A 25654-nucleotide genomic window follows, 5' to 3' on the forward strand; every position below is an offset into this window, starting at 1 on the left:
GTACATTAGAATGAATTGAAAATGGCAATTTTTTCAGAAAAAAGTAATAAAAAGGATAATCAGTGATAAAATAAACAAATACATAAAATTGAAACAGAAATATGGATATAGTATTAGAGTGACTGAATTAAATTAAGTAAGGATTGTAAAGACCTCAATATTTTTGCTTCCTTGCTGCACCAATCCTTACTAAATTAAAGCTAGAAAGATTAACTAAAGCATCTCCAAAACATCTGGATTGTGGTCTAATATCTGTATTGCCTCTCAAACTGGGATAGTAATTTCCCTAATGGCACAGAGAGATATTTAGGAAAAGGACAGGAATAATTTTAAGAGAATCAATTTATAGATTCTCACCTTTTATCTGTACTATATTCTATAGACTTCCTCAAATTTATCATTGACTTTTCCAGTTTATGGACAAGAACCATACATTTTACAGATCACAAATGTTCGTTTGGTTCATTGCCGTGAGGTGTGAAGATTCCAGAGCACAGGAGAAAGTGGAGCCTTCCTCAGAAATCAATCAGCACACCATAAACCCATAGCTTCTTATGTTTCCCTTTTTAATGCATATTCTGTAAAGGGTAATGAGTCCTCAGAATGTGTGACTTTGGTTTAAATTGGGATAATCTGGATTCATGTATATGGAGAACAATATTGACTGAATACTGGAGTATTTTTTAATCACTTCTCACTGGAATGATAATATATACTTTACAGGGAAAATTGTAGCTCACTTACATTATTTCAATTCACTTTGGGGCTCAAATAAAACCTGATTATTTCAGAAGGTTATTAAGATTTTTGCCCAGTTTGTAAATTTACAGAAAACTTCTTTATAACATTGTTATTTCCAGGCAGTAGAGTTTTACCACCATATAAAAACAGAAATTAAAAGTTAGTTGACTGCTTAGTGAGGTTATAATTTTAATAATGTAGTGTCTAAAAGCTAATAGAGATGCTCGCTTACAATGAATGAGTGTATTTATGGATCATGTAGGCACCTCTTTCATCAGGGGCATAGCAAAATAGAATACTACTGATGTTTTATTGTTTAATGGGTAACAACTGATTTAGCTTTCAAATACTATTATATCTGCCTACAAATATCTGGTGTGATTTCCAAAGGATACATTAATTTCTACTGGTGGTGCTATAGCTCTATTTTCAATTTAACCATAGATATAACGAAAGTCATTTTTTAAAAAATATTTCATTTACTTATTCATGAGACACACAGAGAGAGAGAGAGAGAGAGAGAGAGAGAGGCAGAGACATAGCAAAGGAAGGAGACTCAGGCTCCATGCAGAGCTCAATGTGGGACTCAATCCCAAAACCACGGGATCATGCCCTGGGCCAAAGGTAGATGCTCAACAGTTGAGCCACCCAGGCGTCCCAGCAGGAGAGTAATTTTAAAAGTCAAAACACTTTTTCTAAAAAGAAAGGAAGATGGGCACCTGGGTCACTCAGTTGGGCATCTGACCCTTGATTTCTGCATAGGTCTTGATCTCAGGGTCGTGGGTTCAGGCCTTGCTTTGGGCTCCCTGGTGGGTGTGGAGCCTACTTAAAAAGGGAAGGGGAGGGGAGAAAAACAACACCAATGCCATCTAAATTGCATAGTTCTATGACATTTAAGTGGATGTCATTATAATTAGGAATACATTGCAGAGATACCTGGGTGGCTCGGGGATTGTCTGCCTTTGGCTCAGGGCATAATCCCAGGGTCCTGTGATGGAATCCCGCATCAGGGTCCCTGCATGGAGCCTGCTTCTCCCTCTACCTGTGTCTCTGTGTCTCTCTATGTGTCTCTCATGAATGAATAAATAAAATCTTATAAAAAATACATTGCAAAACAGGATTAAAGTGGGGCTTCTATGAGTGAGGACTGAGTAGAATATCTGGGATCCATGGATTGCAAAGGGCCAGGCTTACCTTGCATCCTTATTACCTAGAACAAGAAAAATAAGACTTGAGTGCATATTGTAGTTGAGGAGAGTAATAGAAATGTAGTCATCGGCTTTTTACTTGTAGAACAAAGCTGTAAGTAGTAAACACTCCCAAGCCACAATTCTGGGTGTCAAGTTAACCACAACTGCACCATTTAGTTCATATTTGTTCTTGGACAAGTTACAGGACTTCTCATGTCTTTGTTTACTCACCTATAATATGGAGATAATATTCCCTACTTCACAGACATTAATGAATAAGTTAATACAGGTGATATTTTGTGAAAGAAGGAGCCAGATGCTAACATGGTACAGATAGATTTTAATCACGTAACTATCAACAATAGGCAAGAGAGCTCAGGGTAAACTAAACTTCAATCTTGTTAGTGCATCTGTGACTGAGGCTTTTAAATGGAGAATGAAGGAATAGATAGAGGAAATGATGGGGGCCTGAGCACAATCAGAGAAGTAGAAATATATACAAGTGAGATGGAGGTTTGGTTAGTGTGTTTGGCCATCAGGGTATGCTAATTGACCCTCATCTAGGACAGACTCGGGTGCTCACACAGAGAGTGGGAAGTAGGGGCCCTATCTTGTTGACTGAAACAAACAGTACATTCTTTTGGCATCCTTGAACTTTATGGACAGGAACTTAAGGGTACTGGAGTCCTCATCCTAGAAATGTCACCTTGAGTGGTTAGAAACTGTGCTAGTTTTGTGCAAATCTCTTAGTGTGTGTTGGGGAGGGGATGCACGGTAACAACAGGCAAAAACATTTGTAGTGAGAGTCTGCAATTTTTATTATGCCAATGCAGAGATCTACTCGAGAAGAGGGCTCAGAGGAGCCTAACCAGAGCTTGATTGATGGAATAGCCTCTGTCAGGCTATTGTCGGCACAGAGTAAGTATTATTATGGGTTGGGTTGCTTTCATTACATTACTTTATCAAAGATTAAATCAGAATACATGGTAACACAAGTTCAAATGTTGGTAGGAGAACAAAATTTGGATTCCAGACTATTTTGGAAACTCTGGGACTTGTTTACCTATAGACTATGGATGATAATTCTCTCTCTTTTTTTAAAAAGTTTATTTATTTATTTATTTATTTATTTATTTATTTATTTATTTATCTATTTATTCATGAGAGACATAGAGAGAGAGAGAGAGAGAGAGAGGCACAGACACAGGGAGAAGCAGGCTTCATGCAGGGAGCCTGACATGGGACTCCATCCTGGGTCTCCAGGATCACACCCTGGGCTGAAGGCAGCGCTAAACCACTGAGCCACCTGGGCTGCCCCTGATATTCTCTCTTAAGTTTCTTCTTATGAAATGGAGTGAATAATGTCTTGTTTTACACATAAATACAGAATACATATAAAGTCGAAAAACTTGACTTTGTCTTTTTCTCTGTGAATGCCATTCTCAAAATAAAACTCAGGGCCTTTATTAATAAAGAAAGAAAAGCCAACACTTTGACCTCCAACTAGAATGAGGAAATATATCTTCTGGTTTCTAATCCCTCTACATGACACATGAATAATTATAATTACAATCAGGGAATTAGAATTACAGAAAGAAAAAGCTAATAATAGTGATTAATATTATAGATAGGTTTCTCAAATTTCAAATATACTAGCTATTGGAGATTATGAAGGAAGGTTCCTTAGAGCAATGTTTGTACTCATATTTTTTTGGTATCAAAATTTAATATATACTACTGCCAATAGCAGAAGAAGGCTGAAATCCGAGGGCATGAGTGACAGCATCAATAGTATTTTTTCTTATTTAATTAATGAGAAGAGCTTTAATGGATTCTCTGTACATGCAAACAGTGCTTCCATAAAAACACACAAACTAAAACTCACTTCTTTTAGGGTTCTAAGAAGAATCGTTGATTTTTCATTTTGTTCAATATTTTCCCTATTGTTATAACTATAAATACGCCATACTGGAAACTAGAAGTCTACATACTTTTTTATAAAATTAAATTATAATATCCACTTTGTTTGGAAATCTACTTATCATTCAATAATATATTTTAAACTGATGGAGTGGATTTTGTCCACTTGGACAAGCTCATAGATATTATGGTAATACTCAGTTGTGCAAAAGTTAATGGATAGAAATGCCATTTAAGATCTAAAAAATGGCATTTGTATTGATAATCAGTAAAATTATATACCTGAAGAGGGAGGATGTGATGTTCAGAATGCCTTTCAAATCATTACTGGGGGAGCCCAGAGATATTATTTGAGGCCTGATAGGGATTTCTCATGTATAGTTGCTGTTGGGATCTAGAAATACATCTGTAGACAAAAGTAAGAGCATCATTTTCATTTCCAAGGCATATATATTTCTGAGTGAAAGTACAAAGCAATGGCATAACAGGCTTAATAAAATTAATTGTTTTGCCAACTCAAATCTACAACATGATACAAGCAACACCAATCTCAGAATTATTTAACTTCTGATGTTTTTTTATATCCTGTGTGAATCAGTCATTTTATCAGGACTTTTTGAGGTATTGTTTTTAGAGTCCAACATACATTTAGGTTTGATAAGGCAGCACTTTCCCCTGAATCAAAAAGTAGGATACTGATTTAAAGGCTTATTTTTTTCAACATTTATAAAGTCAAGATGCTTTTGATTGTTTCTCAGAGCATGGATTAGGCCAAAAATAGGCTGTAAACAAATACAGATATAATTTTTAAATTCCTGCAACTAGTTTAAGTCTTTACCTTTGTTTTGGAGCACAATGAAGGAGAGTTCAAAATACACTTACTTAGTTTCCATTTCTTCAGCCCTAGCACTGACCCCTGCCCACCCCCCTCCTCTGTTAACTCTTTGTTTTAGCCCCATTCTTCTGCTTTTATACCCAGGGGTTTCAATGGTTTTGCTTAATCTCCACAGAAAACAGGTAGGAGGAAAAGAGAAAACAATTCAAAGGCTTCTTTAGCTCATGGAGGGAGTAGAAGAGTTTAGAACCATTCATTCAGGGATCCCTGGGTGGCGCAGCGGTTTAGGGCCTGCCTTTGGCCCAGGGCGCTATCCTGGAGACCCAGGATCGAATCCCACGTCGGGCTCCCGGTGCATGGAGCCTGCTTCTCCCTCTGCCTATGTCTCTGCCTCTCTCTCTCTCTCTCTGTGTGACTATCATAAATAAATAAAAAATTAAAAAAAAAAAACAACCATTCATTCATTACTACTTCTTAGGAGGTAGGAAATTTAATAGCAGAGTATGCATATTAAACTGCTAGAAATAGAGATTAAAACAGCCTGTTATTTTGTAGTTTTAAAATGACTTTTCTGAAATGAGAATATTCTTTACATAGTTTAACTATAAATATTCAATTAATAAATCTTGTCTATTTTCAACACATACAATGACCAATTTTATGACTCTATGTAAAAAATGCTCTTGTGCCCTTATTTAAAAAACAGATGCCTACAATGTAGCAAATACCCATCAATCATTGTGAAATGAAAATTCACTTTAATTTGAAACTGGAAAGCCACTAGAAGACCTCACAGAATATATAAACTAGCATATCTCATTTTTAAACAAAAAGAAAGTAAATTTGTGCCTGTCCTGTTTTTGTTGATGTCCAGGGAATATTTTGAAATGAACAAAATAAAGTTTTCTCCATATTAAAGTTGTATTTAACACCATTGCATCGAGCTCCTTTAATGTATTAGGCATCCTTAAAAATTTTGTGTTCCTCATAGATTGGGTATTTTCTTTGCAAGAAACACACAATTTAGTGCATGCAATAATCTGATTAAATGGTATAAAAGAAAACAACAAAGAATAATTTATATATGGGCTTCATTTTGATTTTCATCATCTGGAATCAATGCCTAGAAAATAATTTCTAATCATGCATCTTATTAATCAGAATTCCAAAGTAAATGCAATTCATGGATAGTTAGGTAATAATGTCCTACATTTTTCAATCTGTTGAGGCTATACATCCTGTTAACAGTATGACAGAGAGAAATGGCCTCCAGGGTTATATATAATGAAAGTGTGAATTTCAGACCTGTGATTGGCATTTTCAGCCACACAGTCTTTTATTACTTTATTTGTATGTGAATAATTTATTTCACTCATTTTTATGATAATTTTCTGAAAGCTGATATTTGCCAATGGCTCTTATACTATGCCTTCTCATGATACTTCTTGAGGACAATGGAGGTATTTCAGGACTATTCATCTCAAAGGCAGTGGCCACATTATTTGTACTCACTCTGCACTTGTCTGCTTCCAAGCCTGTTTTCCCAGGCTCATGTCTGTTCTGTGAAGTCTCACTATCCTTCAATAAGTCTCTTCTTAATTAGAATTAGCTTCTGCTGCTGGTAATCAAAGATCCCTAATTAATGAAGGTCATTAGGAGACCAAATATTTTGAAAAGAAAAGAAATCCTGAAAAACAAAACAGATTGTTTCAAATTGGTGGAGGAAATGAATGTATACTTAGATGAGACTGTTATAAAAAGTGAATGAATCCTGGGGAATGCCAAATTCTGAAGCAATAGATTAAAAAGCTGTAGGGACCTCTCATGACAACCATCTGGCCATTCTTTCAGAAACTATGTTTTTAGGATGTAATACAATGCAACAATTAAACAGAATAAGTTGATTCCTGAATTTGTATGTGAAATGGAGAAAATGCTTTATATAGGCACACAAAGACATGTAAATAGATCAAATAAGGTCAAGAAGGAGACTCATAAAAAATGATAGCCCTTGTTTATCTTGGAGAAGGGAGGTAGAATTGAAGCCATTGAAATAAGAACATGGGACCTTTATATTTACATTATATATTTTCTATTGTTTGATATTTTACAGTGTGAATGTGTTCATCTTTTTCTTGTGTATTAAGAGGGCATCCTTAAAAAAGAAATGTTTTTGATTATCTAAAAAATGGATATAATAATTAGTCTAGAGTCTTTTTCTAGAAAGAAAGTATTTAATAATTATTAGTGGCAGTGGATCCTGTGGAGTCTTTTGGTTTTTTTCCTTGCTTTTTCTATTTCAATAGGAGAACTTTAACTATGCTAGTAGATGCTTTGATTTCTTAAAGGATTTTCCTCTATGACAGCGATTTTCATAGAATTACATATGGAGAAGATGACAAATGAAGATTTAAATGTACCTAAGAAATTTTGATTGCCCATCTTTGAGAAATACTACTTGTAACACTGTTTAGGTGAAGGTCTTTGTTATTCATTCCCATGCAGATCTCACACGTGACAGGTAAAGTGATTACAGATATTCCAGGTAGCTCTTGCCATTTAATTGAGTCACAGAATGATTAAAGTACTGGCTTCCTTCTCTGCTTTATTTGCATGCTGAAAATGCACAGTGATTTCCTACTGAATGTGTTTACCCCAAAACTCTGCATTCAGTGCTGTCCTATTGATGGCATGAGATAATAGTGGAAGGATTTATGTCTCAGAACTTAGCAAACACTGTATATTAGAGCTTTTTTTATGGAGAGCCAGGTATAAAATCTAACCAGAATACCACTTATCCAGCCTCATCAAAATCCCTTCCCAGGACCCCTGAGTGGCTTAGCAGTTAAGCACTGGACTCGTGATAGTGACTCAGGTCACTGTCTCAGGGCTGTGAGATTGGGTTGGGCATTATGCTCATCAGAGAATCTGCTTAAGATTCTCTCTCTCTCTCTCCCTCTACAAGCTCATGCTCTTTCTCTCTCTTTCTCTCAAATAAATAAATAAATCTTGAAAAAAAAAAGAACTCTACTCAATATTTCCTGGTCATCTTTCTATTTCTCACAGCTGCAGGCCTTTGGCTTCACCTCTTCGCCCAACATACTCTCTCATTAACTACAATTCATTGTAGTTCTTTAATACATGTTACTTTACTCTGACACTCAAGTTGGCTTAAGTCCACCTATTAGATCATCTCATAGAACTGGATATTTAAACAAATTATATTGAAATTAAATAATTATGTGTAAATTCATCTTAATAGCATTTTAACTGAGAACATTGTATGTGTCTTGCACTGTTCTTGATGCTGAGAATAAAGCAGTGAACAAAACTGACACTGTCTCTGTGGTCATAAGGATTTCATATTAGTGGAGGAGATAAGGAGGTCTGTCTCTGTCTGCCTATTCATCTATCTGCCTATTTATTGTCTATTCATAAACACATAAAATCTTAGGTGTAATTGAGTGTGCTGAAGAAAATAAATGAAGTATTGTGATAGAGTGATGGGAATCTTGTCCTAGGAAGTAGCATTAAACAGAAAATTGGATGGAGTAAGGACTTGAGCCAAGTAAAAATTCTAGAATATTCCATCAACAGAAAATGGAAGTTCTTGGGGTGGTAGTGTTTTGGAAGGAGCTAATGTGCCAGAAAGGAGCAAGCAAGCAGAAGGAGGAAGAAGGAATCAGGCAGAGATATAGAGAATAGTCAAATGACGTGGACTTTGTAAGGTATGCTATTGCCTTTGGATTTTATGCAAAATATGATGGGTAGCCTTTGGAGGGGATCAATCACTAGAGATTTAGGAATGTTTGCTCACTGTTGTACTCTCAGTATATAAAGCAGTGCCTGGCATGCTGTAGTTGCTCTATAAATACATATTGAATGCATAAATATAACTGATGCATAGTCATAGAATTTAGGGAGTGTAGAGTTTACTTTCAGACAATTATCAAATCACCAAATTCCACAGATAAATTTTAGTGTACTTTCTACTTTGTTCTGCTTTCAGGATTTCATAAGAATTCACTAGGCTGCAATACATATCGATATATTAGCAAAAATAAGAACTCATGTTCACTTCTGAGAAGCTGTTCTAGCTGGAGAATATCTAGTCCAAATTTTCTTCTTGGGCAACATTACAACTTTTTACAGTAAATTCCAATGTAGTAGGATACTCAGAAAACCCTTGTGCATTGAAACACCATTACGTTGGTACAGTTATTGTTAGAAAGTACATAGAAAATAAGTCAGTGCTGTGTTTTAGATGACATCAAGTATCCTACCACATGGATATTTGCCTTTCTCCTATGGAGTTCTACATGAATATACTGTGCAGGAAATACTTATTCCACAGATAGGGCCTGTGGTTGGACTGCAGCATCTTGAACATCTAATGGCATTAGGAACCATGATTCATACCTTCTCTCTAGATGGACACCCTATCAGAAGTTACAGAATATGAAAATCCAAACTAGAAAATATTCACACATAAAGAGTTATTTGTCTCTTTTCAACATATCTCCAAGGGTTGGTAATACATTTTGAAGTTAAAAGTAAATATGTGGATATATTTCCTTTTTGAAAATGCATTAAAGAATGAGAAATATATTTTTAAAGAAGTTTTTATTTTTAAGTAGCCTCTACACTCAAGGTGGGGCTCGAATTTACAGCTCTGAGATCAGGAGTTGCAGGCTCTACTGCTAGAACCAGACAGGAACCCCCAAAATGAGAATTATTTAAAATCCCCTTTCTGGGCAGCCCGGGTGGCTAAGCAGTTTAGTGCTGCCTTCAGCCTAGAGCCTGATCCTGGAGTCCCGGGATTGAGTCCCACGTCAGGCTCCCCGCATGGAGCCTGCTTCTCCCTCTGCCAGGGTCTCTGCCTCTCTCTCTCTCTCTGTGTGTCTCTCATGAATGAATAAATAAAATCTTTAAAAAAAATTCCTTCAAGGCATCCAAAGATAATCTTTTTAACGCAAAGTAATAATTTAGCTAACACATTCCTTCCCAACAAGCACTTCTCCATTTTCTACCTCATTTAGTAGTACCCTCATTTTGTAAACCACATTCAGATTTACCTCTCAAAATCCCTGGAATTCATGTAAAGCACTCAAATATTTTTCAAGGTCAGGCTTCTACTTATTGTTCAATTTCCTCTCATCTCTTCATGTATAGACAGACAAAATAAATAAGATTAAATGTATGACTTATTCATGAAATATATCCATCCGATAATATAATGCTGTGGATAAAACATTTTAAATCAATCTTAAGTTGTACTCAAACCAAAACTCTAAACCAAAAATGGAGTCTTTTGAATTTAATCAATAGCCACAAATGACTTTCTAAATTACTCACCTAAAAAAAAAAAATATATATATGTATATATATATATATATATATTTGTTTAAGAGAGAGAGAGAGAGAGAGAGAAAATGAGTGGGGGTGGGGTGGAGGGCAGAGGGAGAGGAAGAAGCTGGCTCCCGGTGTAGCAGAGAACCAGACAGCAGGACTGGAGCCCAGGATAGTGGGATCATGACCTGAGCAGAAGGCAGCTGCTTAACCAACTGAGCCACCAGGTGCCCCTCTACTCTAAAATACCATTTTTAACTGATTATTAATTATATCCTCCATGGCTAAAAAGAAAATGCAGAAAGACCACCATAGGTATAGTTACTTATATTATTTAAAGCTCTCTCTTCAAGATTATTTACAATTATGCATGGTTTTATGACATTATATTTATTGTACGGCCACTTGATTTTTGGATAATATATGAATTAAAGAAGTTTTTAACCATGCACTGCTAAAAAAGCTTAGCCTACAAGTTAAATTAGGTGATATATTTTTTTAACTTTTGAAGATGACATTTTTATTATAATTTGTATATGGGATAAAAGACATGATACTTACAAGTAGCAGGTTGTTAAGAAGTACATCACCTTAGTATAAAGAAAACTACTTTTGCTTACTTTTTTAAGATTTTATGTATTTATTCATGAAAGACAGAGAGAGAGAGAGAGAGAGAGAGAGAGAAGCAGAGACACAGACAGAGGGAGAAGCAGGCTCCACACAGGGAGCCTGATGCGGGACTCGATCCCGGGGCTCTAGGATCAGGCCCTGGTCGAAGGCAGAGCTAAACTGCTGAGCCACCTGGGCTCCCAAAAAAACTACTTTTGACATCCTGGAAAAGAATTGTCTCTGTTTCTCTAAGACTCTCACTGTCCCCTAACTGTATCAATATCTCTCTCTGCACACCCATGCGCATGCACGCACATGCATTCTTTCTCTTTCTCTGTTTCTCAATTTTCCTCTATATTCCCATTCCCATTTTTTCTCACTCAGGCAAGCTTGGAACAGTTTTTATGACAAAAATATGGATTTTCAATATAATATATTCAATATATGTAAATGATATATATTTATATATATCTTATCAATATGTACTGGGGTTAAATAATAATTACAAATACATGTCTTGTATTATTTACTGTATAGGCAAATTTTAAAAACAAAAACAGAAAAACACACACAACACAACTAAAAATATCCAACTTCTATTATAACAGAGTAAAATAAAGTTTATTCTTTCTCACTTTGTCATTACAAGGTAATTTTAACTCACATAGCTTTCAGTGTGCACTATTGGAAAAATGCTTTCCTAGATTGTGAAGAAACACATCAGAGAATTAACAACAAAAACCCTTGAATTCGATCCTCAGTTGTGACATGTATTACTTTTTTCTCATCACAAACTACTATATTCTAACTTTGATTAGCTGCTTTAGATTTTTTGGGTCATAAAGAAAACTGAACAAAAACCTGCATTGATCAATGCAAACACTTTAGCATCAAAAAATGAGTAACATAAGGCTATCAAGTGATTCAAAAGATTCTGAAAATATGAATTCCAATTCTATTTCTGCTGATAAAGGAGCTGTGCAAAGGTAACTAGCCAGCTACATAAACTACCTGAAATGTACATAACCTGCATTGCTATAGAAAGCCTGTTTGTAGGATGATAGAATACAATTAGATAATCAAGAAGACTTTTCATTTCTATTTGTCTATAAAAAAGCAACTTAAACTTCTTTCTCATATCATAAAATATACAGTTTCCAGTCCAGAAATAATGTTTGGAATTGCCTTTTTGTTCCTACTATTAAAATAATTTCACACTAAATGTAGTCTTCTTAATGACTATGTTATCCAGTGTATTCATTTTAAAATTTCTTCTTTTTAAAAAAATGTAATATTATATTGATTTCCTTACCTGTATTTTTTTTAGCATTCAGTTAACTGAAAAAAAACATATTAATTAATTTTTGCAATTTGTTTGTACTAGTTATTCCCTTGGTTATTACTATAATAACAGAAATTAAGATACCATTTATAAAGATGCTGATTATAATACTCATGGTAATTATTAACATATTGATGATGAATCTTCAAGATAGTTACTTGCATAACTGGTTTCTGAGAAGGAAGAGAAGATGTACAATATTTTAAAATGACACTGTTCAAAGGGTGGCTTAAAATTAACAAAGTTGTGGTCTCTAAAAAGACAAAGCTGAGTCATGTAAAAAATTAACTTGCTTTAACTAACTTATTCAACAATGTCCCTAAATTAATTAACTATATTTTGCCATCCATAATTAGTAACATAATTTATATTGATGGAGAGCTCCCCCAACGCAATTCCGTTTTTAAAAACCTTTGTATTCTTAGGATAGATTTCCTTTTATAGGTTGAAAATAAGAGAAAAGACATGGAAAATTTCCATTTATAAAGCCCCTATGTATAAAGCTGTATAGAATTTATATTCAAGCTGTCTTTCGATTTGTCTTCCCAGCTATGTTTAGATTAATGTGTGAAATTTTTCATTTATTTCTTCTAAAGAGACTTTCCCTTAGCTAGTTAAAAAACTAACTGTAGAGCTAACATAAGTACACTTATAAAGAGTGTATTTTCACACTGAATATTAAGAGATTTTTTAAAGAGATTTTTATTACTTACGTCTTTTACTTTTCCACCATTGAAATTCTGTTATTACATCAAATGTTTAGGGATCCAATTTTGGTATATATTCAACTCAAAAGCTGATTTTTGATGGAAAGTACATCATAGGGAATATAGTCATTAATACTGTAATAATGCTATAAGGGAACACATGGTCACTACACTTACTGTGATGAGCACTGAGTAAGGTATATAACTGTCATATCACTATGTTGTATATGTGAATATAACATTTATATCAACTATATTTCAATAAGAAAAAAAGTTTTAAGTTTTTTTTAGTGAGATTACATAATGCAACTAATCTTGTATTTGATAAGCATACTCTGTTAAGATATTTGCAATTTTACTTATTTATTTGAGAGAGAGAGAATGAGTGGGTTGAGGGAGAGGTGGGCAGGAGGGAGAAGCAGACTCCCTGCTGAGCAAGAGGAGAAGGGGTTGGGGGCTCCATCCCAGGACCTGAGATTATGACTTTAGCTGAAGTTAGATGCTTAACTGACTGAGCCACCCAGGCTCCCCAAGATATTTAAAATATTTAAACAATAAATTATTATATTAATGATTCATAGGAATCAATGGATATAAATGAAAAACAGTTCTTCAAAGGATAACTATCATATAAATATAAATGTAAAAACATGTAAAAGGTTATCTTTGCTTTTCTAACAATTTAATTGAAATAAAATTCATAAGTGGGTATATAAGACACAGGATTTCATTCTTTAACAAATAAAAAGTCCAATAATTGTAAAATAATTTTAATAATTTCAATTGTCTAGAAAATATTTCATTCTCAAAGTGTCCACTTGAAAATAAGACAGAAGAGCTGAATAAAAGAGGGATGACACAGGTGAAAATCTGAATTAAACATAGTTAATTTTAAGAGCAATCTCGTCTTCACTTATGGTTTAATCTGTTTTTGCAGTTTCTCCTTAGGTTAATGCTATGGGCTTGGTTAATGGAGGCTGCTGTATACAGTTGATTTCAGAATGGATTTGTAGGTGGACAGGAGATTGAGACCAGGATTTTGAAGTGATGACTGGCTTCATAAAAAGAGATAATGCACTCTGATCTCACTGGACCCAAGGACTGTCCCTTCCCAGATCACCGCTGTACCAGGAGGTCAGTGACTGTGGTGTCTGTCAACCTCCCGGCTGAGCTGAAAAAAAGGCCTCCAATGTATGAATCCTGAGGACCCGATAGAGCACCGTTTTTTCTGAAGTAGTGAACTGCTTGCTTTGCAATACTTGCCTCTATAAAATAAAATTAAAAAAAAAAAAAAAAAGCTTGCAAAACTGTAAGTTTCCTGTTATCTGGCAGCACCGGATATCATTTCGCTTTTATAGCAAGCCAAACAGTATACTCTAAACCACACTAGACACAAAAAGGCACTTCCTCACTATGCTCCTGGTTGACCTGCCTTAGACCTCGCCATCAGGGACTTCTCTGTGCTGTTTGCTGTTCAATGTACCGGATTATAGCTACTGCTCTCCACCCGACAAATCTACAACAGACCCTACTCCATCTGTTCCTCCCACCACCAGCACCTCCTTCACACCTGAAATGTCATCTCCTTTCCATATCTAATCTATAAGCCCCTCCCTATTGCAGACGACAACCCTATCCCACCTCACAACCAAATCAACCAGATGTGACATGAGAAATACATTCAAACTTCTGAGGTCACGGTCCAGGCCTTGCAAGTAAAATTACTTTGGATCTGTCACTATGTAGGGCCAGACCTGCAGCCTCATGTCACCATCTACCCCTCAGTTCTTCCCAGCAATCAGCCCTTTGCACCAATTCCCTCCAACAGTCCATGAGCCTCATTTTAGGCTGGACCAAACCTCCAGTCTAAACCCCAAACAAGGGACCCCATGGATGAGAGGCAAAATAGCTAATCTCTCAGTGTATTTCCTAAAGTCCAACAGCTACACTTGAACACAAGAGCTGATCCTCACCCTGTAAACCCATTGCCCCTTAAGGATGAATAATGTCTCATTCAGATTCTACTGTGGACCTTATTCAAAGGACCAGGAGGGGGTCCACTTGACCCAGCCCAGTCTGCAACCTCTTTATGGAGATGAACTCTATTATTGCAACATCATTATCTTCAGTATTCCAGTCACCCTTTCCCCTCCCAGCACTTCTCTGCTAACATGCCCAAAGAGCCCTTGTTATTCCTATCTTGTTAGGATTGGCTATCACCACTGGATTGGCAACCTCTCTGTCTGTGCTCTGCCTTAATCTCACCTTGTGGCTCCTTGAAGTGTGCTGTGTACTTCTTTCATGCACTGTAAGAGATAAACTTCTCTATTTAATTACTCTTGTGATCTGTTGTTGAACCATGGCTCACCATCTGGTGACTTGTGTTCCATATAATAAATATTAATTTAACAAATTCATAACAGAAGGCTTGCACTTACATTGCCTGTCTCTGTCTTCGGTGTCATTTGCCCCCATCAAAGAGCTTAGTTTCTTACAGCTTATTTTAAAATTTCAGAGGGATTTTTATTTCTTGCGTTAGAATAGTGTTTATTTCTGATTTATTTAGTCTGCTACAGTCTGTCATAAATTCAGGTATTTAAAAGGAAGGAAGGAAAGTGTCCTTTTGTAATATGTAGAGGTAGAGTGGATCCAGAGAAAAATATCAAAGCCGTCACATTTGTCAAAGACATTAAAAAAAATCCAAACCGTCAAGAGACTTGTGATAACTCATCTATCTGTTCCTTTCAGACATCTTGAAGATCAATACTTATTTCAGGTGCTGGTGACCAAGTGGTTATCTGCATCAATCACTAAGATGGTCACAAGGAACAAATCAAACACCTGGGAGCTATTTCATTTTACCTGCGATTTAGACTGAATTTTGATGTACATCAATCATTGTGTCCATGCTAAAAGAGGCCATTACAAGCACAAGTCATATTATCATAATGTTAAATATAGCTTTAAATCTTTATCATCAAATCCTGAAATGTTCAGATTAACCTTAGCTAATAACCCAGAGGTAACTATGACAGTAACTAAAATAAAATATTTTGCCCAAAGTCAGAAAGAAGCCAGTGATAGAAACAAAGAAATAAAAATAGATACACATTCTCAAATATTATTTACAGGTATATAGAAGCATTTGCTAAAAATATCCAAGGCTCTTACATGCTAAATTTCAAAGTAATGTCATCTATCTCAAACACATTCAGAGGGAAGGAGAGGGCATTGTGGTGAAATCATTTCCATTCACAGTATCTGGACAACTTTTGTTTTAGGTGCTGGTCTCATTCTTTAATAAAGTCATTCTGAACATTTTTTCCAGATACCCATAACATGATGGCATCCATGTATTCATATCAGCACATATTCATGGATGTCCTATGAGCTATGTAAACATCTTGAGGTTTCATATGTCCCTTAAAGTACAAATCAGAATGAAAGTGGGAGAGAAGGCAATATTCTTTTTTCCTAAATAAAGTTAGTATTCATTACACTATAATAAAAATCTTTATAATTTTTCCATAGTCAAGTGAGTTTCCATTAGGTGAAATTGAGCAATGTAATTCTGTATTTTAAATGATTTGAATGTGGTGTCATGTCAGAGCTTCTAATTTTTATTCCCAGTTTGGATGTACTCTAAAGCAGGAAAATGCAGGTCAGCAATTAGTTAGTATGGATTAGGTTGTCAATCAGTATATATAAAACTAGAGTGGAAAAGATGGAATGTTAAACATTCCAACTAGAGTGAAATGTTAAAAGTTCTGTGAGATATTTGTTGTGTTTTTTAAAAAATATTTATTTATTTATTCATGAGAGACACAGAGAGAGAGGCCTAGACACAGGCAGAGGGAAAAGCAGGCTTCCTGTGGGGAACCTGATGCCGGACTGGATCTCAAGACTCCAGGATCATGCTGAGCCAAAGGCAGATTCTCAACCACTGAGCCACTCAGGTATCCCTCTATGAGGTATTTGAAACAGAAAAAACAGACAGCAGCAACATATACTACAACTCTATGACAAGTATAGTGCCAGGAGTTCACATTTGCATTATTACAGGATACTGTGGAGAAAGTTCAATAGGTGTTGTAGTGAAGGAACATGAAGTTAACCCATTTGGATGAGAGAACAGCTCATATGCCTATGAGAACGCACTGATAAAATGATATTAGGTTATATAATAGCTTTTCAGCTGCAGCATATTTATAGCATATTACCTATTTAGCTTTTTATAGTATGAAAATGCAGATCACGCAGTATAAAGTATATTGCTTTTCAATTGTTATTAGTTCTTATATTTAGCACTTTTTTCCTGGTTGGTTCATTTGTACACAATTTAGAAAGTCATGCCCACACATAAAAGAATTATTTATATTTTCCTCTTCTCCAGATGATATAGACTTCTGACTCATATCTGCAAATGTAATGACCAAAAATAAGGGAGAAGTGCTAAAAGAACGTAGGTGTAAGCTTTTCTACTTCTCACAAACAAGTGGCTGAGAATCTGGCATGTGTTTTCCCACACTGCAACATGTAAATGGTTTTCTTTTCATTAAGTTAAAAACAACAAGGATATCACACCATCCTTTTACACATGTTGAAAATAAACTCCACTTCTTACCAAAGAAATGATCTCTGTAGTTCTGGAGATAGCATCATTAAATTGCAACTATTTTTATTTAACGTGACCTGGATAAAAGAAACTAACCCATTGCTTTTGGCTTTGAACATAGCGTCACCAGAGTGGATTAAAGAATCTCTTATTAACTTTGGAATAATTTTATCTCATATTAATAATCTCATTTTCTGCCTGGGCTAACAGGAGCAAATGCCCACAGAGCTCTGCCCCCTATAGACTTACCCCAATTAGCTACTGTCCACCCTTATTGCTGCCTAAGACTGGTGCTGCTTAGCAGATAACTCACTTTTCAGGTGAGGCTTGAGGTAGGAGGACAGAAATCATTAGATCTGTTTCTTTTCCTTTTCTGCTCCCTACGCAGTACACACACACACACACACACACACACACACACACGCACACACACACGTGCACGCATGCACACATCCCAATCACAAAAAGAGAAATACTTATTGAATGAATGAATGAATGAATGAATGAATAAGTGGATAAATGGATAAACAAGATCTACTTTCTCTCCTCATTATTTGTGACATATATATGGCAACAATTCAGTGGATTTTAACAAATGGAGAAGAATGGTCAGGTGTATGGTCAGTAAAGGAGAAAGGACAACCAAAAAAAAGGTGGAAAGAAAGATGAAATTGTAGGTGAAAGAAATGCCCTGAAAACCCATGTCCCCGTTGTAAACGAATTTTGAAGAACTGATAGAATTTGAGAAGTGAACTCCCTTGGTGTGTTCTTTTAGGTTAGATCATTTGCACATTTTATTATTTTTTTAAAGATCTTATTTATTTATTCATGACAGAGAGAGAGAGAGGCAGAGACAGGCAGAAGGAGAAGCAGGTTCCATGCAGGGAGCCTGACGCGGGACTCGAACCCAGGTCTATAGGATCACGCCCTGGGCTGCAGGCGGTGCTAAACCACTGGGCCACTGGGGCTGCCCAACTTGCATATTTAAAAATTTCTTTTGTAATCATTGACATATTCAGGTATATCCTCGAGGTGATTTTGATAACAGTTTAACTTACTAAAATTCATCCATTTCATCTATATTTTCAAATGTTTTGACAAAAGTTTTATTTCATGTTATTATAATTGTGTTCTTTTTCTTCATTACCATTTTTCATCCCTGCTCTCAATCCAATAGTTTTATATTTGCATCCTATCTTTTTCTTGATTAAAATTTGTGAGACAAAGGTCTAGTTTATTGATGTTTACAAAGAAAATAGCTTTGGTTTTTAATAATCGGGTCTGAATTTTGTTCTGTTTTCTATTTTCTCCTAATTACTTATTCTTACTTTTATTAATTTCTTTTTGAATTTTTAAAGTTTGTTTACTTTTATCTAGTTCCTTAATTTTAATTCATAGTTATTTTATTTGAATCTTTTGGTTTTGTTATGATATGAATTTGCATTTTCATTTTATCAAAATATTTGCATATTAATGCTTACATATTACACATTTAACAATGAAAGGGAACTTCTCTGCATTTTTCTCACTCCAATTCTATTGTGTAAAAAGAAATTCCTTTATGTATTTATTTTTTAGCAGTTTCTTACATTTTTCTATGGACCTACCACCATTTTTCAAATTGTATTAGCTAATATCTCATAAGCATAACTAGTGTTTTCTAGATGCTGAAATCATAATTATATGACATAATATGTAATAGACATGTATAGTAACAACTTATTATAACAGATAACAATTTTGTATCTGTAATTCTGTTCTCCTTTTGTTTCCTAGAGCTATTGTTCCTGGAGTTCTCTGCTGGCTATGGGACATTTCAATCTGGCTAATGATGGGACAGCATAATATAGCTGGCATCCTAGAGGTTCTCATGAGCTCTTTCTTATCTAGGAACTCATATTCTGGGTTCTATTTCTTACTCCTACTAAGCTACAGTCTTGTTTTATGGGAGCTTATCCACCAGAAACTTCATCAAAATAGGTTGAAAGGAAGTAGAAATATTTAGCCCATGAGATGTCTAAAAATATTTGTATTTTACCTGCATTTGGATTAATTACTTGAATGCAGAATTATATCCAATACTGCTTCATCAAAATCTGTAAAACAGGGATCCCTGGGTGGCTCAGCGGTTTAGCCCCTGCCTTCAGCCTAGGGCGTGATCCTGAAGTCCCAGGTTCGAGTCCCATATCAGGCTCCTTGGATGGAGCCTGCTTCTCCCTCCGCCTGTGTCTCTGCTTCTCTTTCTTTCTCTCTCTCTGTGTGTCTGTCATGTGTAAATAAATAAAATATTTTTTAAAAAAATCTGTAAAACATTGCTTCATTTTTTATTATTAAAAATGTGATGCCATTTAATTCCAGTATCTTTGTATGTGACCTGCTTTATTATCCTCTTCTCTCCTCCATGGACTTTTAGGATCATTTTATGTTTTTTAAAACCACACCATTTTGAAAGTTGACAATATTTGACCTTATCAGCATGAGTCTTCCCTCACTGATATTGTTGGAAATTTAGTGGCACTTTTGAATCAGACAATTCAAATCAGAATATACCACTTGTATAATTTGTGCCCTTCCCATTTTCTCTAACATTGTCTATTTTTTGTATTCTATTTTTAATATTTGTAAAAGTTTTCATGAAGATTTCCTTGCCCCTATCTTCCAATATTTATACTCATTTTATCTGTCATATTTTTTAACTTCCAAGAAACCTGTGATATTCTCTGACTTTTTCATGGAATTGTGTTCTTACTTTGTGGAAGTTCAGTGTTTCTTTTTTATTTGAGGACATTAATAATGATTTTGTTTTCTTCTAATTTCTGAATTACCTTTAATCCCTCTTTCCTATCTCCTTTTTTGCCTAATGTAATCTATATCTGTTATCTTGAAGTCTTTATTCAATGTACTAGTGATGTTTATCTGTTCATCATTCACAATTAATATTGAAGCATTAAGAATTGATCATTGCTCTGTGATTATGGAGGCAGGTTGTAACCTGATAAAATTCTTTTGGGTCATTATCTGGTATACTAGCTATTTAATCAGTGGTAGCCTCCCAAATACCACTCTGGAAAATGCTTTTCTCTAAGTCCCTTACATTTTTTTAGAGAAGCTTCCACTAGTATCTCATTGTATGTGTAGAATGGGGGAGCAAGGTTAGAATGAGTGGAGAGGGTAAACTGGTCAGCTTATGCTATAGTACTGTCAGGGAAGGGACTTGGGGCTTCCCCAAATTCAGTATGCAAGCTTTACTGCAACACTATTTTAATTCAGACACCTCCTCCTGACTCCTGCTGCAGCACCTGTATATTCAAGTCCACAAGTATTACATTTGATGTCTTCAGATGATAAACCTCAAGCCTCCTACCTTAGATTGGGAGAGGGATAAGTCTAGAATGTAGGGAAAAGGAGAGAACTCAATGCTCAAACCATCCATATACACTCTAAGCCACTCTCCCTATTCTCAGTCTCAGGCTCTACCCCCATTTTCTGTGATATATGCGAACCAACACGAACACATCAGGGAAATTGTGCAACAGTTCTGTTAATTTCTAATTGGCATTGCCCTCACAGGTAGCATAAATCTCTGTTTCATCCACTGGGCTAGATAAGATAATATTCCTCCTTTGAATTGATATTTTCCGAAGAGTGCAATATACTAATTTTATAGACTAAAAGGTCCTTCTAATTCCAGGCTGGGAAACATCCTTTGTGGGTGTTTGATAGTTTTTGTTTACATGGACATAAGGTGATCCCAAAGAGAAACAAGCAGATGGCCATCTCAGCAACATCCTTGAATGATGCCAAACTGGTTCTGAAGTGGGTATGTCATCAGAGAGCAGATAAAACTGTATTATAAGCCAATTTATCTTTAAGGCTCTACTACTTTTCAAACATGTCCTTTCACTTTTAAAACCTTTCATATGTTCCTAATTCTTTCCTGATTGGAGGGGAAGGACGACCATGCATAATAATACCTGGTACAGTTTAAATAGCTCTTCATGTCCCAGATTCTGGTTTCCTGTTTCCTACATCCATACCCCCCAGATATAATAATCAAATAAAACAAATGACAAATAGAAAAAAATATACAACCTTTTTCATAATACATTAAATATCTCTGCTGACTAACAAGAGGTGGACTAATCTGATAAGTGAGTCCCTTTCACTAATACTAGATAATGGATGATCTTTTCTCAGAAAAACAAAAAATTGACCTGGTTATTAAAGAATGACATTTCATATTTTATATACTGTATCTTGACTAATTGATTTTATTTGTTTATTATTTGTTTTTTTTGTTATTGCTTAAGTCTATTTTATTCTTGTGGTAGGAACACAACACAACATCTAATTCCTTAATAGATTTTTAAGTGCATGGTTCAGTATTGTTAATTATAGACACTATGTTGTATAGCAGATCTCTAGAAACTATTCATCTTGTATAACTGAAACTTCATGCCTGTTGACCAGCAACTCCCTTTGCCCCCACTTCCCAGTCCCTGGTAGCCCCATTCTACATTCTCTTTCCATGAGTTTTACTATATTACATATGTCATATAAGAAGCAATATTTGTCTTTTTTCTGTCTGACTTACTCCATTTAGCATAATACACTCCAAGATCATCCATTCTTCTTTTAAAAGGATGAATAATATTCCTTTGTATGCATATACCACATTTACTTTAGCCATTCATCTGTCAGTGGACATTTATGTTATTTCCAGATCTTGGCTATTGTGTATAATGCTCCAATGAACATGGAAGTGTGTATATCTCTTTGAGATCTTGGTTTAATCTCTTTTGGATTTATATTTAGAAATGGAATTGCTGGATCATGTGATTTTAAATTTTTCTGTGGAATTGCCATATTTCTTTTCGTAGTGGCTGCACCATTTTAACATTTCCACCAACATTGTATAAAGGCTCCAATTTCCCCATATCCTTGCCAAAATTTATTGTTTTTGTTATATTATTATAATAGCCATTCTAAGAAGCATGAGGTTGTATCTTGTGCTTTCATTTGCATGTCCTTGATAATTAGTGATATTGAATATTTTCATATGCTGGTTGGAGATTTGTATGTCTTTTTGGGAGAAATGTCTGCTAAGTCCTTTGCCCAATTTTTAATTGGACTATTTGCTTTTTTGCTGTTGAGTTGTAGGAATGCCTAATGATTTTTTTAGATATTAATCCCTTTTCAAATACATGGTTTGCAAATAATTTCTCACTTTCCATAGGTTTCCTTTTTATTCTGTTGTTTTCTTTGCTGTACAGAAGCTTTTTGTTTATGTAGTATAATATTGCTTTTGTTGCTTGTGATTTTGGTGTCATCCTCAAGGAATCATTACCAAGCCCAAAGTAATGAAGCTTTCTCCCACGTTTTCTTCAGGGGGTTTTAAGTTCCAAGCCAAAGTTTAAATCTTTAATTCATTTTGGGTTGACTTATGTGTGTGGTATAAGATAAGATTTCATTCTTCTAAATGTGGATATTCAGTTTTCCCAACTCCACTTGTTGAAGAGGCTGTCCTTTCCCCATTGTGAACTTTTGGCACCCTTGTCTAAGATCAGTTGACCATATGTGCATGTATTTATTTCTGGGCTCTTGATTCTGTTCAACTTGCCTATATATATTCTCTTTTGAATGCCAGGGCCATACTGTTATGACTTTAATATTTAGCTTGTAAGGTATTTTGAAATCATCAAGTGTGATGTCTTCAGCTCAATTTTTCTTTCTTAAGATTTCTATGGCAATTGAGGTTCTTTTATGTTTCCATATAAATGTTAGGATTGTTTTTTTCTATTTGTTAAAAACACCATTAGAATTTTGATTGGGATTGCATTGAATGTGTAGATTGTTTGGGGGTATAATGGCCATTTTAACAACATTAAATCTTCCAATCTATCAACAAAAGATGTCTCTTAAGTTGTGTCTTCTTGGGATCCCTGGGTGGCGCAACAGTTTGGCGCCTGCCTTTGGCCCAGAGCACGATCCTGGAGACCCAGGATCGAATCCCGCATCGGGCTCCCGGTGCATGGAGCCTGCTTCTCCCTCTGCCTGTGTCTCTGCCTCTCTCTCTCTCTCTCTGTGACTATCATAAAAAAAAAAAAAAGTTGTGTCTTCTTTAATTTTTTTTCCATTAATTTTTTCTAGTTTTCAATATGCAATTTTTTCACTTTCTTGATTACATTAATTCCTAAACATTTTATTCTTTTAATGCTATTTCACATAAAATTGTTCTCTTAGTTCCATTTTCAAATAGTTTTTTATAGGGATGCCTGGATGGCACAGTTGGTTAAGCATCTGACTCTGACTGTGGTTTCAGCTCTAGTCGTGATCTCAGGATCATGAGATTGAGCCTTGTGTCAGGCTCCAGACTCAGTGCAGAGTCTGATTGAGGTTCTCCGTCCCTCTACCTCTCCTCTATCCACTTGTGCTATCCATCTCTCTAAAATAAATAAATATATCTTAAAAATATATGTTTAAATAGTCTTTATAAGGTATGACAATGCAACTCATTTTTCTCTGTTGATTTTGTATCTGTTGTATTTTTTAATAACTGAATTCATTTATTAGGTCTAACAGTCTTTTTATGAAGCTTAGGGCTTTTTAAATGTAAGATTATGTCATCTGAAACAGAGATAATTTTACTTCTTTTCCAATTTGAATACTTTTCATTTCTTTTTCTCACTGAATTGCTCTAGCTAAGAATTCTAGTACTATCTTGAATAGACATATAGTGGGCTTCCTTGTTTTTTTCCTAATATTAGAGGAAAAACTTTCAGTTTTCAACCACTGTATATGATGATATCTCTGGTCTTTTCAAATATGGCCTTTATAGTATTGAGGAAAAGTCCCTCTTTACCTAATTTTTTTGAGATTTTCAATCACAGAAGTGTGTGCCTGTTTTCCATCTATTGAGATGATCATGTGATTCCTATCCTTCATTCTGTTAATGTGGACATCACACTAATTGTTTTGCATATTTTGAAATATCTTTGTATCCCAAGGATAAAGCTCATTTGATCATGGTATATGATAGCTTCAATGTGTTATTGAATTTTATGCATTAGTATTTAGTTGAGAATTTTTCATCCATGTTCATCAGGAATATCAGTCTTGGGTTTCTTTATGTGTTGTGTTTCTGTCTGGCTTTGGTACCAGCATAATGCTAGTTTCATAAAACGTTTGGAGGGGCCCCTGAGTGGCTTAGTCGGTTGGGCATCTGCCTTTGGCTCAGGTTGTGATCTCAGAGTTCTGGGATCAGGCCCCATGTCAGGCTCCCTGTTGAGCCTGCTTTTCCCTCTCTTCTCCACTTATGCTCTATCTCTCTTTGTCTCTCAAATAAATAAATAAAATCTTTTTTAAAAAAGTTTGGAAGTGTTCCTTCTTCTTCAATTTTTAGGATATTTTAAAGAAGGACTGGTGTTCAAAAAAACAAACAACCCACTTAGAAAAATGGGGACAGAGGACCCGAATAGAAATTTTTCCAAAGAAAACATTTAAATGGCCAAAAGACACATGAAAAGATGCTTAACATTCAGTAATCATTAACAGAACTGCAAATCAAAACTAAAGTGAGATATGATCTTACACCTGTCAAAAATGGCTAAAATAAAAAGGACAAGAAATTACAAGTATTGGTGAGGATGTGGCAAAAAAAGAACACTTTTATACTATTAGTGGAAATGTAAATTGGTACAGCCACTGTGGAAAAGAGTATGGAGGTTCCTCAAAAATTTAAAAATAGAAATACCATATGATCCAGTAATTCCGCTACTAGGTATTTATGCAAAGAAAATGAAAACATTAATCTGAAAAGATATGTGCTACCCTTAGGCTTACTGCAGCAATAACCAAGATATGGAAGCAATCTAAGTGTCCAGTGACAGATGGATAAGAAGGACAGGTTGTGTGTGGGGTGTGCATGTGTCTATAAATATATATAATGGAATATTATGCAACCATATAAAGATGAGATTGTGCTATTTATGACAACATGGATGGATCTAGAGCGTGTTATGCTAAGTGAAATAAATCAAACAGAGAATGACAAATGCCATATGATTCCACTCATATGTGGAAGCTAAAAATAATGAATAAACAAAAAATTGAATCAGACTTATACATACAAAGAACAAACTGATGGTTTCCAGAGGCGGGGAGGATGGGCAACATGGATGAAGGCGAGGGTAGAGATACAGGCTTCCTGATATAAAGTCAACAAGTCAAGAGGAATAAAAGGCACAGTATAACAAATATAGCTAATGACTTATAATAGGGTTCTTTGATGACAGATGTTGCTGTATCTCTGGAGAGCATAGCATGAACTATAGAGAATCACTATGA

This window comes from Vulpes vulpes, chromosome 9 (genome assembly GCF_048418805.1).
Source record: "Vulpes vulpes isolate BD-2025 chromosome 9, VulVul3, whole genome shotgun sequence".
Lineage (NCBI taxonomy): Eukaryota > Metazoa > Chordata > Mammalia > Carnivora > Canidae > Vulpes > Vulpes vulpes.